The sequence below is a fragment of the Canis lupus genome, chromosome 32 (genome assembly GCF_048164855.1).
Source record: "Canis lupus baileyi chromosome 32, mCanLup2.hap1, whole genome shotgun sequence".
In the NCBI taxonomy this organism is placed as follows: domain Eukaryota; kingdom Metazoa; phylum Chordata; class Mammalia; order Carnivora; family Canidae; genus Canis; species Canis lupus.
In genome coordinates, this window is record NC_132869.1 from 39,253,479 (window position 1) to 39,273,637 (window position 20,159).

General features: G+C 37.8%; 1 long non-coding RNA gene across 1 annotated transcript; it reads left to right on the forward strand.

The window, feature by feature from the left end:
- Nucleotides 1-1,363: 1,363 nt before the first annotated feature.
- Nucleotides 1,364-19,964, forward strand: LOC140623242 (uncharacterized). Its single transcript, XR_012022915.1, has 4 exons — nt 1,364-1,498; nt 2,037-2,095; nt 4,462-4,550; nt 19,493-19,964. It is a non-coding gene; the product is annotated as an uncharacterized lncRNA (long non-coding RNA).
- Nucleotides 19,965-20,159: the final 195 nt, after the last annotated feature.

Below are 20,159 nucleotides of genomic sequence, written 5' to 3' on the forward strand. Positions count from 1 at the left end.
TTGCCTTCCTAAAGGTTATTTGTTCCTTATTCTAGATATCATACATAATAAATATAACAGTAAGATTTTATCAGTTGGAGTGAAGTATAGAAAACTTACCTACTTTTAAGTCCTTTTATATTCTCTCACTTATGGTATAAGTGACTTAAATATGCCCTCTTCATACTTTGAGAGGCACATAAGACAATGTTATTCAAGAACAATTTGAAGAACTCAAGAGGAGCAGTAAAGCTTCTTGTATACACCCATACTTTTGTTTTTTCCATTGTTCTTTCCTTGTTTCCAGACAACCCAAGATTCTTTTATCATTTAATTCATGTATAAAAAATAAAACTTCTTTAGCCATTCTTTGAAAGGTGTTGTATTGGTGACAAATTCTCTAAATTTTCCTTAATCTGAAAATGTTTTGATCTCTTCTTTCCTTAAGGAAATTTTTGCAGATATAAATTCTAGTTTGACAGTTCTTTTCTTTCAACACTTTTCAAATGTGCCACTTAAAAAAAAATGGCATCCATAGCTTCTCATGAGAAATCTTTTATCATTCAAATTGTTTCCCACCACCACCACCATAGGTAAGGTGTCATCTCTTTTTTCCTGCTTTCACAATTCTATCTTTGTCTTTAGTTTTCAGAAGTTTGATTGTAATGAGTCCTTTCCTTTAGAGAGAGAGAGAGAACGTGAGTAGATGGTGACAGAGGGAGAGAGAGGATCTTAAGCAGGCTCCATGTCCACTGCAGAGCCCAGTGCTGGGCTTGATCTCATGACCCTGAGATCGTGACCTGAGCTGAAACCAAAAGTCTGACACCTAACTGAACCACTCAAGGTGCCCCTGACTATGATGTGTTTTGTTCCTTTTTAAGATTTCATTTTTTCATGAGAGACCACAGAGAGAGACAGAGACAGGTAAAGGGAGAAGCAGGCTCCCTATGGGGAGCCCAATGCAGGACTCGATCCCAGGTCTCTAGGATCATGCCTTGAGCTGAAGGCAGACGCTCAACCACTGAGCCACCCAGGTAACCCCTATGATGTGTTTTGATGTGCATTTCTTTGGCTTTATCCTCTTTGGCTTTGCTCTGATTCTTTAATCTATAGATTTTTGCCTTTTGCTAAATTTTGATCATCTTTAGCCATTATTTCTTCAAGTAGTTTTACAGCCCCTTCCTCTTTCCCCATTTTCTCCAGGATTACAATGACAGGAATGTTAGATTTTTTGTTATAATCCCATAGGTCCCTGAGGCTCTGTCGAATTTTATTTATTTATTTTTTTTCTGTCGAATTTTAAAAGTCTATTTTTCCCTCTGTTATTCGGATTGGATAAGTCCTTTTTTTTTTTTAAGATTTTATTTATTTATTCATGAGAGACAGAGACACAGGCAGAGGGAGAAGCAGGCTCCATGCAGGGAGCCCGATGTGGGACTTGATCCCAGGTCTCCAGGATCACGCCCTGAGCTGAAGGCAGATGCTCAACCGCTGAGCAACCCAGGCATCCCCAGATTGAGTAAGTTCTATTCCACCTTCAAGTTCACTGATTTTTTCCTCTGTTTATCTACATTCCAATGTTGAGCCCATCTGGTGAGTTATTCATTTTGGTTGTGGTATTTTTTCAGTTCTCAGTTTTCCATGTGGTTCTTATTAATATCTTCTACTTCTTTGCTGAGAATTTCTATTTTTTAAAAATTTGTTTCAAGTGTGTTTGTAATTGTTTGTTCAAGTATTTTATGATGGCTTTTTTTTTTTAAGATTTTATTTATCCTTGAGAGACACAGAGAGAGAGAGAGAGGCAGAGACATAGGCAGAGGGAGAAGCAGGCTCCATGCAGGAAGCCCGATGTGGGACTCAGTCCTGGGGTTCCAGGATCATGCCCTGAGCCAAAGGTAGATGCTCAACCACTGAGCCACCCAGGCATCTCTATGTTGGCTGTTTTAAAATTTTGGGCAGTTAATTCCAGTATCTATTTCATCTCAGTGTTGATTCCTAATATGAGACTCTGGGTATTTTTTTAATGAAACTCTTAATATTTACAATTTCTTTTTTAGCAGGTCTCCTTTGACCCTACACTAGTTGAGAAACAGGGACACAGCCTTGTTACTGACAGGTGGGTGTTTAAGTTCAGGTTTCCTACTAGCTCTCAGCTGAAACCACCCTGAATGGGAGGGAACAGGGTCTTATTACTACTGGATGGAGGTAGGAACTCCCAAATAGGCCCCTTAGACACCATTCCAGCAAGGAGGGAGATGAGTCCCAGTTGGTCTTCAAGGAACCCAGAGAAAAGGAGCTTGTTGCTCCCGGTGCATGGAGCCTGCTTCTCCCTCTGCCTGTGTCTCTGCCTCTCTCTCTCTCACTGTGTGCCTATCATGAATAAATAAAAATTAAAAAAAAAAAAAAAAAGGAGCTTGTTAATATTGGGTAGGGTTGAAAGTCTTACCTCTCCATTTGACCTCCTCTGACACCACCCTGGTGGTGGGAGGAGAAGGGGTACCTTTTACAGCCATAGGCTAGACTAATTAGTCTAGTAGAACTAATTGCTGGGGTGGTACGTAGGCATGGTGTTTCAAAGCTGCCTTGTTAATTTCAATGTGCTTGCAAACAAGTTAAAAACTACTGCTTTAGAAAAAAATAAAATAAAGTAAAATAAAAAATAAAAATAATAAAAATAAAAAATAAAAACTACTGCTTTAGAATTTCCTTTAGTGAGGAATCTGTTGGTAGTAAACTTTGTCATGCTTATCTGGAAATGTTGTATTTTGGCCCATGTCTTGAATGATAGGTTAATGAGTGTACAGTTATTTTCTCTCAATGTTTTGAAGATATTTCACCATCCTTTGGTTTCTTTTTGTGCTTACGAGAAGTCAACTAGCAGTCAACTTGTCATTTCTCTTCAGGTAATTGGGTTCTTTATGGCTGCTCTTAAAATCTTTTCTCTTTTTTACTTTTTTCTTTTTTTAATAATCTTTACTTTTGAAATGCATTTGTGTATAATTCTTTTTCTTTAAATTGCTTCCTAAATTTCTTGTGCTTCCTAAATCTGCATATTTATATTTTTCTTAAATTCTATAGAATCCTCAGTCATTGTTTTCTTAATTAGTGTCTTTCTCCCCTGTGGTATGATTTGCTGTCCAGGCCTCCTTACCTTCCCTTTGGTGAAGAATCTGTTGTTATAGTTCCTGGGAGTGCTGTGGGCAGGCCGCCTTCAGCTGTCAGTACCTTCAGAGATTGCTTCAAGTCATGTCCCTTCCAGGGCAATCCACACCCAGTGACTGATCAACATAAGATTATAAGAGCCTACATGTCTCAGGTCATATCAGAACAATTCTGAAAGCCAACAGTTCTCCTGTGGGGTCATCTGTATTTGTGGCCCTGAATTATAGCTCATCTTCTCCCTCTATCAATTCCTGCTTCCTCTCACTTTCCCTTTTATGGAAATTGACTCCAATGATGCTCCTTAATAAACATCCTGAATGCTAAACTTGGTCTAAGAGGCCACTTCCCAGTGAACCAAACCTTCAATATTCCATTCTTTCTAGTCACTCTCTCAGAAAATCTGATTAGATATGTCAGATGGTCTCATTCTCTCTCCCTAACTCTTTATGTCTTTCACAATTTCCATCACCTTGACTTTCTTTGATGCATTTTGGGCAATTTCCTAAGAACTATTGTTTTAGATTAGCTCACTAATTTTCTTTTCAGCTATTTTTATTATGAATTATTATTTTAAGATACTTCTTTACAAAAGTTTCTAGCACATTGACTTGGAAAAATTTAATAAAATGTGTTTTAGGAAAAAAGCATGAAACTGATTTTTATTTATTTTATTTATTTTTTTAAAGATTTTATTTATTTATTCATGAGAGACACACTCTCTAGAGAGAGAGGCAGAGACACAGGCAGAAGGAGAAGCAGGCTCCATGCAGGGAGCCCGACGTGGGACTCGATCCGGGGTCTCCAGGATCACGCCCTGGGCCAAAGGTGGTGCTAAACCGCTGAGCCACCAGGCTGCCCATAAAACTGATTTTTAAAAGGCTTAATGTTTTGGTATGGTACATAGCTTCCATTCAAATATCTGGTGCCACACAAATATCTCATACTTCTTCATGCGTCAATTTTGTTAATTAATAATTCCTTTCAAAACTTGTGCTGCAGTGCTAAATGTATTTGCACAATACTTTTATTAAAAAAAAGATTTATTAATTTACACACGAGAGACACACAGAGAGAGGCAGAGACACAGGCAGAGGGAGAAGCAGGCTCCATGCAGGGAGCCTGATGTGGGACTTGATCCCAGATCCTGGGATCATGCCCTGAGCCTAAGGCAGATGCTCAACCGCTGAGCCACCCAGGCATCCCTATTTGCACAATACTTAACCTTATGTATCATTTTTTAATCTCTTCTCCTCCTGTGCTATATCTTGTTTTTCATTCCTAAAGTTTTTTCTTTTTCCTTTTTTTTTTTTTTTTAAGTAGACTCCATGCCCAGCATGGAGCCCAACATGAGACTTGAATTCATAACACTGAGATGAAGAGTGGAATGTTTAACTGACTGAGCCATCCAGGTACCCTCCTCTCTTTTTCCCCCCTTGATCATGGTTTACTAATGCTTGCATTGTCCAAACAACGGTCTTTTTGTATTATTGACTAACTCTGTTGAAATTTTTCATTGATTTCTATATTCATCTTCACTGAATTTTTTACTACTTACTGCTTGGCATAAGATAGGGATTGGTTCTCTATAGCAGCTAGTTGCAACTACTCTGATTTTACTGATATACCTGGTATTATGCTGATTTTACCCTATACACGCATCCCTTAGAGACACTGCAGGTTCAATTCCACAACACTGCAATGAAGTGAATATCACAATAAAGTGAGCCAAATAATTTTTTTTGTTTCCCAGGTCATATGAAAGTTATATTTAAGGGACGCCTGGGTGGCTCAGTTGAGCGTCTCAGTTGAGCATCTGCCTTTGGCTCAGGTCGTGATCCCTAGGTCCTGGAATCAAGCCCCACATAGGGCTCCCCATGGGAGCCTGCTTCTCCCTCTGCCTATGTCTCTGCCTTTCTCTCTGTGTCTCTTATGAATAAATAAATAAAATCTTAAAAAAAGAAAGTTATATTTAAGATTATACTGTAATCTCTTAAGTGTGCAATAGCATTATCTTTAAAAATGCATAAGCAAGTGTACTTTATTGCTAGAAAATGCTAATCACTTTATGAGCTTTCAGCAAGTCATAACCACTGATCACAGATCATGATAACAAATACAATAATAAAGAAAAAGTTTTAAATATTATCAAAGTTGGGCAGCCCGGGTGGCTCAGCGGTTTAGCGCGGCCTGCAGCCCAGGCGTGATCCTGGAGACCCAGGATCGAGTCCCACATCGGGCTCTCCGCATGGTGCCTGCTTCTCCCTCTTCCTGTGTCTCTGCCTCTCTCTCTCTCTCTGAATAAAATAATAATAATAATAATAATAATAATAATAATAATAAATAAAAAATATTATCAAAGTTACCAAAATGTGACACAGACACAAAGTGAGCAAATGGTATTGGAAAAATTGTGCCAATAGACCTCCTCAAGGCAAGTGTGCCACAAACCTTCAATTTGTAAAAAAAAAAAAAAAAAAAAAAGCATAAGAAATATATGTGAGGCTGTGAAGCACATGAAATTAAAGAGTAAAATGATGTATGCCTGCATATCTTCTCTGTAAGATACACTGAAACCATTCCCACTTATTGCAGTAATTTTTTGTGGTTTGAGATATCATCTTTAATCCTAACGCATTTCATTTCTGTCTTAGAGAAATTACTCATACATAACTTTAATCTGATACTTTTATTTTATTTATTTATTTATTTAATCTGATACTTTCATGTGCTCTAATTATGGAATATATGTAATAATATTTATATAATTTGGGACAGCAGAGGGAAGCTGAAACTTGTATTTAGCTTGCCAACCTGATAAAACATTGATTCTCTGTTTCTGGGATGTAAAGTTCTACAAATATGTAGTAATTCAGTTATAATTTGCATATCCTCTATATCTTACATCCGTTACATGGAATATCATTGTGGGAGAGGTAGGTCACATTCTCCCAGCAACTCCCCTAACAGCTTTATGTCTTTCCATTTTGCACACGTGTATTTTTCAACCAGTTCTTGTGTTATATGGTTGGAGAGTTTTAAGATTTTTTTTGTTTTGTTTTTTTGGTTTTGTTTTTTTTTTTTTTTGAGTTTTAAGATTTATAGAGGTTATGTCTGCATTGAGAGTGTACCCTTACAACATGAAATTATCCTCACAATCAGGTCTCAAATAATTTGCATTTAATTCTGATTTGTTTCACCATCCACACTCTCTTTTACTTCCAACTTGGTAGACGTATCTTTGACCAACATTTTGTTACTTTTACAGACCTAAAAAGGAATGAAACACTGAGATTGACTAGATAGTAGTAAGAGCTCACTGTTCATAAATTAGTGTGACTGACCTGTGGACGTTGAACAGTAACAGTGAGAATCAATCCCTGAGACAGGAAAGGGATGTGATGAGCAACAGGGCCCAAGCTGAGCGAGGAGTTTTGTGCTTCCCCATCTATTTCTGTTGTGGTAATAACCATGTGTCAAAAAAACAAAAACAGAAACAATATCCAGTAAATGTAATTATTGAGTAAGGTCTTATGATGAAGAGAACAGCTTGTCTCCAAGGAGGTAGCCTGAGAATCAGGTGGAGGAATCTGTAATCCAATTGGTAATGTCTCCAATCAAACCCCAGGGAATGCAGTAGGGTTTCTGTAGGACCTAGTTCGCTCAATAATCGGGGGTGCTGGGGCACCTGGGTGGCTCAGTCGTTGAGCATCTGCCTTTAGCTCAGGTCGTGATCCCGGGATCCTGGGATCAAGTCCCTCATTGGGATTCCACAGGAAGCCTGCTTCTCCCTCTGCCTATGTCTCTGCCTCTCTGTGTCCCTCATGAATAAATAAATAGAATCTTAAAAAAAATCAGGGATGCTGGCCTATAATGAGTTTGATTTTGTTTTTTAAAAGATTTTATGTATTTATTCATGAGAGACACAGAGAGAGGCAGCGACATAGGCAGAGGGAGAAGCAGGCTCCATGCAGGGAGCCAGATGAGGGACTTGATCCTAGGATCCTGGGATCATGCCCTGAGCCAAAGGCAGATGCTCAACCATTGAGCCACCCAGGTGTCCCAGTTTGAAAGATTTAAAGTTTGATCAATGTAAAGGGTGTGACCACAGGGTGGCAGTAGCACACAATGAGTTTTATTTGCTTGGAGTTTTCACAGGTTTGCAAGGGGCATGGTGGGGGGGCGGGGGCGGGGTGTGATACTTCTCAGAGCTGGAGACCTTCCAAGGGCAACTGCATGGGAGCCACCAGCCAGAAGGGGAAGGAGAACAAGAGAACTCCTGAGGAGAAGACCAAAAGAAGGGGTTTACAAGTCAACAGTGGCTTGGGGTCTTTGTAGCCCTGGGGTTTGTTTATCTTATATAAATAAGCTTTTTAGTGTCAGCTTCTGTTTCACAGGCATTATGAAGATCAGTGAAATAAAACCTCACTTAGAATGGAGTCAGGAGACCAGGAGGGGGAGCACTCATGCTCCTAGATGATGGCAGATCTAACAGGAAATGACATACTTTGCAAGTCAATACTACTTTAGCTACTACTGTATTACCCCCAGAAGGAGGAAAAAAAGGTTTTTCTTTTCTCGGGGAACAGCCCAGCCAATAAAAGACTGTTCACAACTCAGCCAATGAAATTCCACTTTACTTCAAACTCCCATTTACTCCACTGTTTTGTTTTTTGTTTTTTTTTTAAATTCCCAGTTTTACTCCACCACCCTCCCAACTGCCCCCTTTCTTCTACAAAACAGCGTTCCTCTCCTTTGTTTTCCATACTTGCCTATGGGCTTGCTGTAGTTTGCTTGTCCTGAACTGCAATTCTCTGTTATTCCCACATAAACTCAATTTTGATGGTAAAATAACAGGCAGTTCTTTTTGAGGTTAACATTACCTAAAGCGGGCAGGTTGTAAATGGCTAAAAATCTGCTTATGTGAATGCTCTTTAAAATAATTCAATGTAGGGCAGCCCCAGTGGTTCAGTGGTTTAGTGCCACCTTCAGCCCAGGGCGTGATTCTGGAGACCCGGGATGGAGTCTCACATCAGGCTCCTTGCATGGAGCCTGCTTCTCCCTCTGCCTGTGTCTCTGCCTCTCTCTGTGTGTCTCTCATGAATAAATAAATAAAATCTTTAAAAAAATAATTTAATGTAAAAGTGTTGCCAGTGGGCTTTGGGGCCAGTAGGTCCTCATTGTCTGAAGAATCACACAACACAGCAGCTAGTGAACAGAGACTGTCTTTGGTTAAGGGTCCCAGCCCAGGCACTGCAGATGGGTATTACCATTTCTTCTATGTTGGTCAACCCGGGTTTGTTCTTCCAGGTGCATGTGTGTCTCTTCAACCTGTAGTTTGATTTGAAGTCTTTTTATATCAGAGAAATATTATTAAAGTACATTTTTAGTACATATTCTGTTCCATTGCTTTGGTTTTCCTTTTTAGTAAATCCTGTCATACGTGTTAGATCTTCTTTGACTATCTTCTTTTTCTATTACTTTCTCTCAAATTCATTTTTCATTCTTCTGTCTTTTATTTTTTAAAGAGTTTATTTATTCACGAGAGACACACAGAGAGAGACAGAGACACAAGTAGAGGGAGAAGCAGGCTCCTTGCAGGGAACCCGATGTGGGACTTGATCCCAGGACCCCCAGGATCAGGCTCTGAGCCAAATGCAGATGCTCAACCACTGAGCCACCCAGGTGTTTCTGTCTTTTTAAAAATGTCCTTTATTTTATCTTGTTTGTCTAAAAATATTATACATTTTCATTTTCTCTTGTGTTCCTTCTCATTTAATTTCAGAAATAATTTTCAGTTTATTCTTTCCTGAGTTCTGTAAACTGACTTCTAAAAATCTCAATTTTTTTTTCCTATTATCACATTTCTGAAATATTCTAATTCTTACTTATGTGCTGATTTTTACTAGCTTTTTTCATTTTCTTAATGGTTTTCTTCTTTTTTTCTTTCTGGATAAATCTTTCTGTCATGTTTTCATTGTCAATGGGGACATTGCTATATTCTCTTCCTTTTTTATAATGACTATGTATGGGATTCAGCTGAGATCAGTTTCAGTTGCTCATATTTAAGTGCAGGGAGCTTTTCTGGTTATGAGGAACAATGGGAAGAATAGATATTTTAGCTTCAAAGCTATAGAGTTTTCTGTATTTTTCTTTAATGAAAATATGGCTTCTGACTTCTAAGATCTGCATCCTCCACTATCCCACCCACTTTTATCAGGGCCTTCTCTGTCTTTTGCATTGATAGTCTCTACCCAGCTCTATTTGGATTCCACTCTCATCAGTTTCTCCTCAGTTTGGCTTTGTCCTGGTAGGAAGTTTTTATTTGTTACTATCAAGATAGTTTAAGTGCTCAGACTACTTCAACATCTCCAGAAATTACTGAAGATCCTTTTGCATTCACCTGCAAATTGAGTCTGCATGACTTTCTCCCAGTTTTGGACTGATTCTCAGATTGTACTTACCATTTACTTCCTGTCAGTGATTTGTGGATTCTCTTATTCTCAAGAATATTATACCCCTCAGTATGCCTGGGTGGCTTAGTGGTTGATGTCTGCCTTTGGCTCAGGGTGTGATCCCGGAATCCCCAGATCAGGTCTCACATCAGGCTCCCCACAGGGAGCCTGATTCTCCCTCTGCCTATGTCTGTGCCTCTCTCTGTGTGTCTCTCACGAATAAATAAATAAAATATTTTTTAAAAAGATTTTACTCCTCATTGTCTTCCCTTGCTTCTTCCTGCATAGATACTGAATACATTTTGGTTGTATAGGCATTTATTCATCCCCAAATTCTAGTATTTTGGGGGATTGTAGAGTGATAACTTGTTTTAAAAAATAGTTTTATTGAGGTATGATTGAATACATATTTAGAATATATAATTTTTCAAAAGATTTTATTTAAGTAATCTCTACACCCAAGTGGAGCTCCAACTTACAACCCCAAGATCAAGAGTCATATTCTCTACCAACTGAGCCAGCTAGGCACCCCTAGAATATATAATTTCATAAGTGGTGACATATAAACCTATGAAATCACTATGATCAAGATATTGAATAGATGCATCACATTCAAAGGTTTAGTTGTGCTGTTATTTCCCCCTCCTGCTCCTTCCTGCCTATCCTATCCTCAAGCAATCAATGACACATTTTTGTTGCCAATATAGATTAGTTTTTACTTGCTATTGTTTTATATAATGGAATCATACAGTATGTATCTTTTTTTTTCCTGGCTTATTTACTTAGCAAATTATTTTTAGAATCATCCATGTTGTTGTGTGATTCAATAGTTCACTCCTTTTTATTACTATTTCATTGTATGTATATACCACTATTTGTTTATTCATTCACCTTTTTTTTTTACATTTTCTTATTTATTTATGATAGTCACATACAGAGAGAGAGAGAGAGAGAGAGAGAGGCAGAGACACAGGCAGAGGGAGAAGCAGGCTCCATGCACCGGGAGCCCGACGTGGGATTCGATCCTGGGTCTCCAGGATCAGGCCCTGGGCCAAAGGCAGGCGCCAAACCGCTGCGCCACCCAGGGATCCCTATTCATTCACCTTTTGATGGATGTTTGAATTATTTCCAGCTTTTAGCTATTACAAGCTAAGTTGCTATGAACACTGCTTATAGACATATATCTATTTTTCTCTTGGATCAATACGAAGGACTAGAATGGCTGAATCATGTCACAGGTGTATGGTTAGCTTTTTAAGAAAATGTCAAACTGTTTTCCAAAGTGGTTGTTACATTTTACTTTCTCACAGTGTATGAGAATTCAAGTTCTTCCGGAACATTCTTGCCGATGGTTTTTATAGTCAGTTTTAAAAATTTTAGCCAGTCTGATAGGCACGTAGTGATATTACATTAATTTCCATTTCCCTAATGATTACTATGTTGAGAATCTTTTCATGTGCTTATTTACAATCTACCACAATCTTTTCCCCAGTAAGAAAAACTGGATTGTTTCCTTCTTGTTATGTTTTGGGGGTTCCTTAGATATTTGTTAATCAGTTCCAGTCCTTTGTCAGATTTATGCTTTGCAAAGATTTTTCTGCCAGGCTGTGGCTTATTTTTTCATTCTTGTAACAGTAACTTTTGAAGAGCAGTTTTTAACTTTAATTTATATGATGAACAATTTATCAATATATAATTTAATGGATAGAGCTTTTGGTAGCATATCTAAGACATATTAAAAATTTTTTTTTACTTATTTACCTGACAGAGAGATAGATAGAGCCAGAGAGCACAAGCAGGGGGAGCTGCAGGCAGAGGGAGAGGGAGAAGCAGGCTCCCCACTGAGCAGGGAGCCCAATGTGGGGCTCAATCCCAGGACCCTGGGATCAGGACCTGAGTCAAAGGCCGACGCTTAACCCACTGAGCCACCCAGGTGCCCGCATATCTAAGACATCTTTGCCTAAGCCGGGACACAAAGATTTCCCATGTTCTCTTCTAGTTTTATAGCATTCAGTTTTGCATTTAGTTCTATTCATCATTTTTAGTCAGTTTGTATATGGTGTGAGATATGGATTGAGCTAATTAAAAATACACATGTATTTTTGCATATGGATATCCATTTGTTCTAGCACTATTTGTTGAGAAAGGCTATCCTTTCTCCACTGAATTGCCTTTGTCAAAAATCAATTATATGAATATGTGTGTATTTATTTCTGGACTATTTGGGCCCCTTGATCTATTTTTCTATCTTTATGCCAATGCTACACGGTCTTGACTACTATTGCTTTACTGTAATTTTTGAAATCAGTGTGAGACCTCCAACTTTGCTATTTTTCAGAGTTGTTTTGGTTATCCTAGGACCTTTGCATTTCCATATAAATTTTAGAATCAGCTTTCCAATTTCTACAAAAAAGGCCTGCTAAGATTTTGCCCAGATCTACACATCAATCTGGAGAAGAATCCATATCTTAACAAAACTGAGACTTTTGCTCCCTGAAGAAAATATGTCTTTTTATTTATTTAGGCTTTTGTCTCAAAAGTATTTTGTAGTTTTCAGTGTATAAGGTCTTTTATGTATTTTGTCGAATTTCAAATTTTTAATTGGAAATGGTATCTTTTTTAAAAACTGCAATTTCTAGTAGTTTGTTGCTTGTATGTAAAAATGTAACTGATTTCTGGATATTGATCTATATCTTACAATGTTGCTAAACTCAGACATTAGTTCTAGTGGCTTTTTTATAGATTCGTTTGGATATTCTCCATAAACAACCACATAATCTGCAAATAAATACAGTTTTACTGCTTCCTGTTTAATCTGTATGCCTTTAATTTCTTTTTCTTGCCTGATTGCACTGATGAGAACTTCCAGTACAATCTTTTTTAAAAGGTGTTTTAGTATTTCTCTTTTTAGTTGTATTTCAAAATAAATTATCAAGGAATAATCACAGAATTAAAGGACCCAACAAAGTTTAGCTGTATCTAGTCCAGTTTCCTCTTTTTATGTATGTATGTATTTATTTTTTTAAGATTTTATTAATTTATTCACGAGAGACACACACAGAGAGAGAGGGAGAGGCAGAGGCACAGGCAGAGGGAGAAGCAGGCTCCATGCAAGGAGCCCGATGTGGGACTCGATCCCGGGACTTCAGGATCACGCCCTGGGCCAAAGGCAGGCGCTCAACTGCTGAGCCACCTGGGGGTCCCTGTCTTTTTATGTATTTAAAAAATAAGATACTGATGGAATCCAGATCTCTGGGAGGGAGTTCTTTCTCCTACATAGTGGCAATACTCATAAGATCATGTATGATATATAAACTCTTCCTTAGGCACTTTTGCTTTTAGTATACACTATATTACTATTACATAAATGTCTATAGCACACATCTGCAATAAGAATTACCAAAACTGAAGTAATATAATTTATAAAACTGGAACATTTGGTTCTCCTCCACTACAATCTTGAATACAAGAGCCAAGAACAGAAATCCTTGCTTTGTTCCCAATATTAGGGGAAAACATTTAGTCTTTCATCATTAAGTATGATGTCAACTGTAGATTTTTTTTTTTTTAGATTTTTTTTTGTCAGGTTGTGGAAATTCCTTCCTATGAATATATGGTTGAGAGCTTTTATTAGGTTTTCTATTTTATCCAGTGCTTTTTCTGTGACTGTTGAGATTAGAATGTGGGTCTTTTATTCTATTAATATACTGTACTACACTAACTAATTTTGGATGTTTCTTTTCTTTTTTGCATGTGGGTGTCCAATTGTTCCAGGACCATTTGTTGAATAGAATATGCTTTCTCCATGAAGTTACCTTTACTCCTTTGTTAAAGATCAATTGATTATATTGTGTTAGTCTATGTCTGAGTTCTCTGTTCCGTTCCATTGATTTATTTGTCTAGTCTTTCGCCAAATGCCAAACTATCTTAATTATGGAGACTGTAGTAAGTCTTCAAATTAGATGTTGTCAGACCTCCAACTTTGTTCTTCTCTTTCAATATAGTGTTAGCTGTTCTAGGTCTTTTGTATTTCTATTTAGCTTCAAATCTTGTTAATGTCCATAAAATAACTTTATGTGATTTTGACTGGGATTACATTGAATCTATAGATCACATTGGGAGGAACTGATAACAATATTGAATTTTCCTATCCAAGAACATAGAATACCTCTTAAATCTTCTTTGATTTCTTTCATCAAAGTTTTGTAGTTTTCCTCATATATGTATTAGAATACATATTTATTCCTAAATATTTAATTTTTTGGTGCTAATATAAATTGTGTTGTGTTTTAAGGTCAAATTCCAATTATTTATTGTTGATGTATAGGATAGCAACTGACATTTGTATATTAGTCTTGCATCCTAAAACCTTACTCCAATTTCTTCTTAGTTCTAGGAGTTTGTTGATTCTTTGGAATTTCCTTCATAGACAATCATGTCATCTGCAGTTTTATTCCTTCCTTCCCCATATCTATATCTATTTCCTTTCCTTGTTCTTATTGCATTAGCAAGGACTTCTAGATGTTCTAGAAGTCACTCCTTCTACAATGTTGAACAGGAGTGGTGAAAGGGGGAAAACATGTTCCTCTTGGGAAAACATCTAGCTTTTCACAATTAAGTATGATGGTAGCTGTAGGTTTTTTGTAGACGTTCTTTATCAAGTTGAGGAAGTTTCCCTCAATTCCTAGTTTACTGAGAGTTTTTATCATGAATAGGTTTTGGATTTTGTCAAATGCTTTTTGTATATCTGTTGATAGGATCATATAATTTTTTTCTTTAGCATGTTGATGCAATGGATTACATTCATTGATTTACAAATGTCGAGCTAGCTTTGTATCCTGGAGTTAACCTCATTGATTATGTTCTGTAATTCTTTGTATACATTGTTGGATTTGATTTGCTAATATTTTGTTGAGTATTTTGTATCCATGTTTAGGAGGGATATTGGTTTGTAGTTTTCGTGATCGTGATCATGGTATCTCCCCTGCCAGGTAAGTATTGGTTTGTAGTTTTCCTTTCTTGTAATGTACTTATCTGGTTTTGGTATTAGGATAAAGCTTGCCCTGTACTTTTTAAAAGATTTTATTTATTTACAGACACACACAGGCAGAGGAAGAAACAGGCTCCATGAAGGGAGCCTGATGTGGGACTTGATCCCAGGACTCCAGGATCATGTCCTGAGCCAAAGGCAGAGGCTCAACCACTGAGCCACCCAGGCGTCCCATGCCCTTTATTTTCAAGAAGAGACTGTAGAGAATTGGTGTTTCTTCTTCAAATATATGTTAAAATTCACTGATGAACCCATCTGGGCCTAGTGCTATTTTGGAACAATATTAATTATTTTTTTTCAATATTAATTATTGATTCAATTTCTTTAATACATATAGGCCTATTCAGATATCTAGTTTTCCTTGTGAGGATTCTGATAGGTTGTGTCTTTCAAGTAACTGGTTCGTTTCAACTTTGGTTATCAAATTTGTGGGCATAGAGTTATCTATACGGTTCCTTTATTATCCTTTTAATGTCCATGGAGCCAATAGTGATGCACCTCTTTCATTTCTGATAAGAATAATTTGTGTCTTTTTTTTTGCTTGGTAAGATTGGCTAGAAGTTTACTGATTTTATTGATCTTTTGAAAGAAATAGCTTTTGGTTTTACTGATTTTTCTCTACTTCTATTTTTCCTATTTCATTGATTTCTGCTCTAATTTTTATTATTTATTTTCTCTGCTTACTTTGGATTTTTTTCTAGTTTCCTGAGGTGAAAGCTTATTGATTTTAGCTTTCTTCTTTTCTAATATATATTCAGTGTTGTAAGTTCCTAAGTACTGCTTTTCCTGCATCTCACAAATTTTGATAAGTTCTCATATTCATTTAATTAAAATATACATATATATTTTTACATGGGCTCCATGCCCAGCATGGAGGACATGAATTCACAACCCTGAGATCAAGACCTGAGCTGAGGTCAAGAGTCGGGTGCCTAACTGACTGAGCCCCTCATTTAGTTTAAAATATTTTAAAATTTTCTCTTGACCAGTGTTATTTAGAACTGTTGCTTCTCAAATATTTTCGGAGTTTTGGCTACATTCATTACTGGATTCTAGTTTAATTCCACTGTGGTCCGAGAGCATACATTGTGAGTTCAACTTTTAGAAATTTGTTAAGGTGTGTTTTATGTCCCAGAATGTGGCCTATCTTGGTAAATGTTCCATGTGAACTCAAGGGGAATGTATAGATCCAGTTGACTGAGGATACTAAATTATGTTAAATAATGTTATGTCACTAATTTTCTATGTGTCAGTTACTGAGAGTCTTCAATTGATAAAGTTGAAGACTCCAACTATAATAGTGCATGTGTCTTCTTGCAATTTCATAAAATTTTCCCTAATATACTTTTATGCTTTATTGTTAGGTGATACACTTTAAGGATGTCTTCTTGGGGAACGGACTCCTTTATCATCATGTAATGCCTTCTTTTTCCTCCTAATATTCCTTGCTCTCAAGCTGGCTCTGTCTGAAATTAAAATTAGTTTTCTAGCTTTTCTTTCAATTAATGTTAGCCTTGTATATCATTTTCCATTCCTTTACTTGTAATCCATCTGTGTTATTTAAAGTGAGTTCCTGGGGATCCCTGGGTGGCTCAGTGGTTTAGCGCCGCCTTCAGCGCAGGGCGTGATCCTGGAGTCCCAGGATCGAGTCCCACGATGGGCTCCCTGCATGGAGCCTGCTTCTCCCTCTGTCTGTCTCTGCCTCTCTCTGTGTCTCTCGTGAATAAATAAAATCTTTAAAAAAAAAAGTGAGTTCCTTATAGACCACGTGTAGTTGAGTCTTTTTTAATCGTCTCTGGCAATTTGCTTTTTAATTGGTGTGTTTAGGCTATTCATATTTAAAGTGATTATTGATGTTAGATTACTATCTAACATGTTGTTTTTCATTTGTTGCCCTTCTTTGTTGTTTCTATTTTTGGTTATTTTACTCTTTTCCTGCTTCTTATGGTTTTAATTGGGCATTTTCTGAGTATATTTTCTCTCCTTTATTAGCCTATCAGTTACACTTTCTTTTATAACCTTTTTAGTGGTTGCCCTAGATTTTGTGAAATACATTTGTAACTAATGCAACTCCACTTTTAAATAACACTGTACTTCTTCACAAGTAGTATGAGCCTTATAACAGAGTATTTCCAATTCTTCCCTTCCATCCTTGATAACATTACTGTCATTTATTTCATTTAGAAGATACAATAATCAAATACATTGTTGGTATAATTCTGAACAAACTATTACCTGTTAGACCAATTTAGAATAAAAAGTAAAATTTGTATTTTAATTGGGATCACATTGAATCCACAGATCATTTAAATCCTTACAATTTTGAGTCTTCTTATTCATGAACATGTTACCTATCTACATCTGGGTTTTCTTGTATTCTTCAGAAACGTAATAGTTCTCTCTATAAAGTTTTATCTTTCATTAGATCATATAATTGTTGACTCCTATTACATGTGTTGACTCCTTTTTTTTTTTTTTTTTAATTTTTATTTATTTATGATAGTCACACACAGAGAGAGAGAGAGAGGGGCAGAGACACAGGCCGAGGGAGAAGCAGGCTCCATGCACCGGGAGCCCGACATGGGATTCGATCCCGGGTCTCCAGGATCGTGCCCTGGGCCAAAGGCAGGCGCCAAACCGCTGCGCCACCCAGGGATCCCCATGTGTTGACTCCTATTACATGAAGTATGCAGTTACATGAGGCAATATTACTTTTTTGCTTAAACTTTTTTTTCCCTTGCAACTAGAGTCCTGACTATGACAAGTAGAATGTCAGGGAATGATGGAGAGGTCAAGAGACACATCATTTTGAAAGGGAGCACTAGCATACCCTAAGTGAATTTGACAATGGGGCGATTTTGAAAAATTAAAAGCAGAAAAGTGACATATTATGCCCGTTTGTGTGCAGAGAGAAAGAAGTCATCCATAAGGAAAAGATTTGAAGAGCAAAGTGGGAGGAAATGAACTCGATCCCAGATAGAGCCGAGTACCCAGCTTTATCTGAGTGGCTAAGTGTAGTGTCCAAGAGCAGGACGAGTGCAGTGTGGGCCAGTGGCCAACAGCCAGGTACAGTGTAAGGTACAGTTAGCCAGGGGATCCATACTGCCTAAGTACAAATCCTGACTGAGCCCAATTGTGTAGCCATTTAATCTGTTTCCTTGTCTGATGATGATAAAAAATAAAAAGTGAGGATAATATTGATACCTAAGTCACTGGTTAGGATGAGGGTTAAATAAGTTAATATCCAATAAAGTACTTATAACATTACCTGACACACAAAGCACATAAAAATGAAGAAGCACTGTTCCCCTAGATAGATCTTCACAAGCATCTTCAAATTTCTGATTTATGTGAGTCTAGATAAATGTTCAGTTTTCTTAAAATTCCTATGTTCAGTATTTTCTCTTTTATATTAGATTATCCAGACACTTCCAAAATGCTTTCTCTTACATTCAGCAGCACACCAGGACTGCAGAGATGCCCCTCTTCTCAGGCCACGTCTGCGGGCCAGCTGGTCTAACATACACACACATTTACTCTGTCTCCTCTTTTGGGGGTGCCTTCTAAAACATCCCTAATTTGTTACAAAGTGAGCTGTAAAAAAAATTTATTAACAATGAAGAAAAATCAGAGCTAAGTATCAGATACTCCAAAGGAAATGAGATTTAAAATTCTAGAAAGCGGTTATTTTGGGAATGGAACTGGGACTGGGAAAGGGGACATACATAACATCTCTTTAAAAAAATCCGAAGCAAATATAACTACCGAGATGTGATAAATTTGGGTGGTGGTTATACTGTGTTTATTATTTTATTACCTACATTTTTCCATTTGTTTGAAACATTTGAAATCATGAAAAAATGTAAGTAGTGACTGATAGAGAACACATAACATGGATATGGTTAGAGTATAGTAATTACTGTGAAAATAAACAAGACTCATGGACCATTTCATTTTAAAAATCTCTTTAAAAATGACGGAGAACACACACACAAAGGACTGCTACAAAAAGGATTTTTAAAAACTGTGGACTGTGAAGATTTATATACAGAGTGAACAGTAATGAGAAAATTCAACAAGTAAACATTTCACTGAAATTGGTTGATATACATTTATGTTTTACACTTATTAACAGTTGGAATAAAAGAAGACTACTTTCCAAATTTTCAGAGTTTATTTGTAAGAAAAAATACAGAATGATTTTAATAGACAAAGCATCCACTTCCTATTTATCTTCTTTCTTAGTGGGGAAACACAATTGTCATGGCCTGTATTCATTAATCTTACAAGTGATGTTGACAAAAACTATAAAAATCTAAACCTCAGAGTGCATTAATGTTACCACGTGTGTATATGTACATTAGTATGAATTTTTTTAAAAAAGATTTTATTTATTTATTCATGAGACACACATAGAGAGAGGCAGAGACCCAGGCAGAGGGAGAAGCAGGCTCCATGCAGGGAGCCCTATGCAGGACTCAATCCTGGGCCTCCGGGATCATGCCCTGAGCCAAAGGCAGACGTTCAACCGCTGAGCCACCCAGGCGTCCCAATATAAATTAAGTGCAATCTATATCCACAGAATAGTCCCCCCTCCCACATTATCACTAGGCCTTCCTAACCCCTTGCCATCCTCATCATTAGTGCTGCGGAGCTCCGATGCCCTCAAGCCCTCTGCTCACCTATCCCTATGCTAGTGCAACTGACGTGCACTTGAAAACCCTAGATTCCAAGGGCGGGGTAGAGGAGGGTGAGGTGCTATCTGCCACTCGATCTCAACTCCAACGGAAGAGGGGACACTGCATGTCCTCCCGGTCTCCGTTCACTCCTTTATTTTTATCCCTGTTAGGCCTGCTTTGCATCCTCAGTAAGCAGCACAGGAGAGCTGCGAGGAGTCTGCACGTAGATGAAGAATCAGCCTAGGCACTTGCCTGCCCCCTGGTGGAGCGCAGGGAACACCGCAGGCCGCAGCAGGGGGCCCCGTGCTGGGCGGGGCACAATTCACAGCCGGGAGGAGGAGATGGAGAAGCAGTGATTCTGTGCACCACAGCAGGCGGCGGCTGCTGCAGGCCCTGCCTCCCACCTCTCAGCAGTTCCAGGTCTGATGAGGATCTTCAGGTCAACGGCGCTCGGGGTCAGTGGGCCCACAGGAGCAATGGTGGAGGGTGGGGAGCAGGATGGCCCACAAGTCAACGTCTTGACTGGGCCACATGGATTTTTTTAATTGTAAAAATAACATTATAGAAATGTTTATAATAGTAAAAAAAAAAAAATCATAGAAACTTACTACCGCAACAGTGTTTCCCTGGACTTTTCCTTCACTGACTTGAAACGACCTAAGTGTCTGATTTTTTTATTTAACATTATCTCCAAAGTAATGATATTAGTTAGTTATGATTAGTTAAGAAAGCAGGGGCGTTTGAAGCAAGCAGCATTTCAGGGTCCCAGGTAGGGGGTTCCTTTGGTGGTGCAAATGCTAGAGGCTTAGCCTGGGACCTCTCTACACCAGAGCCCTG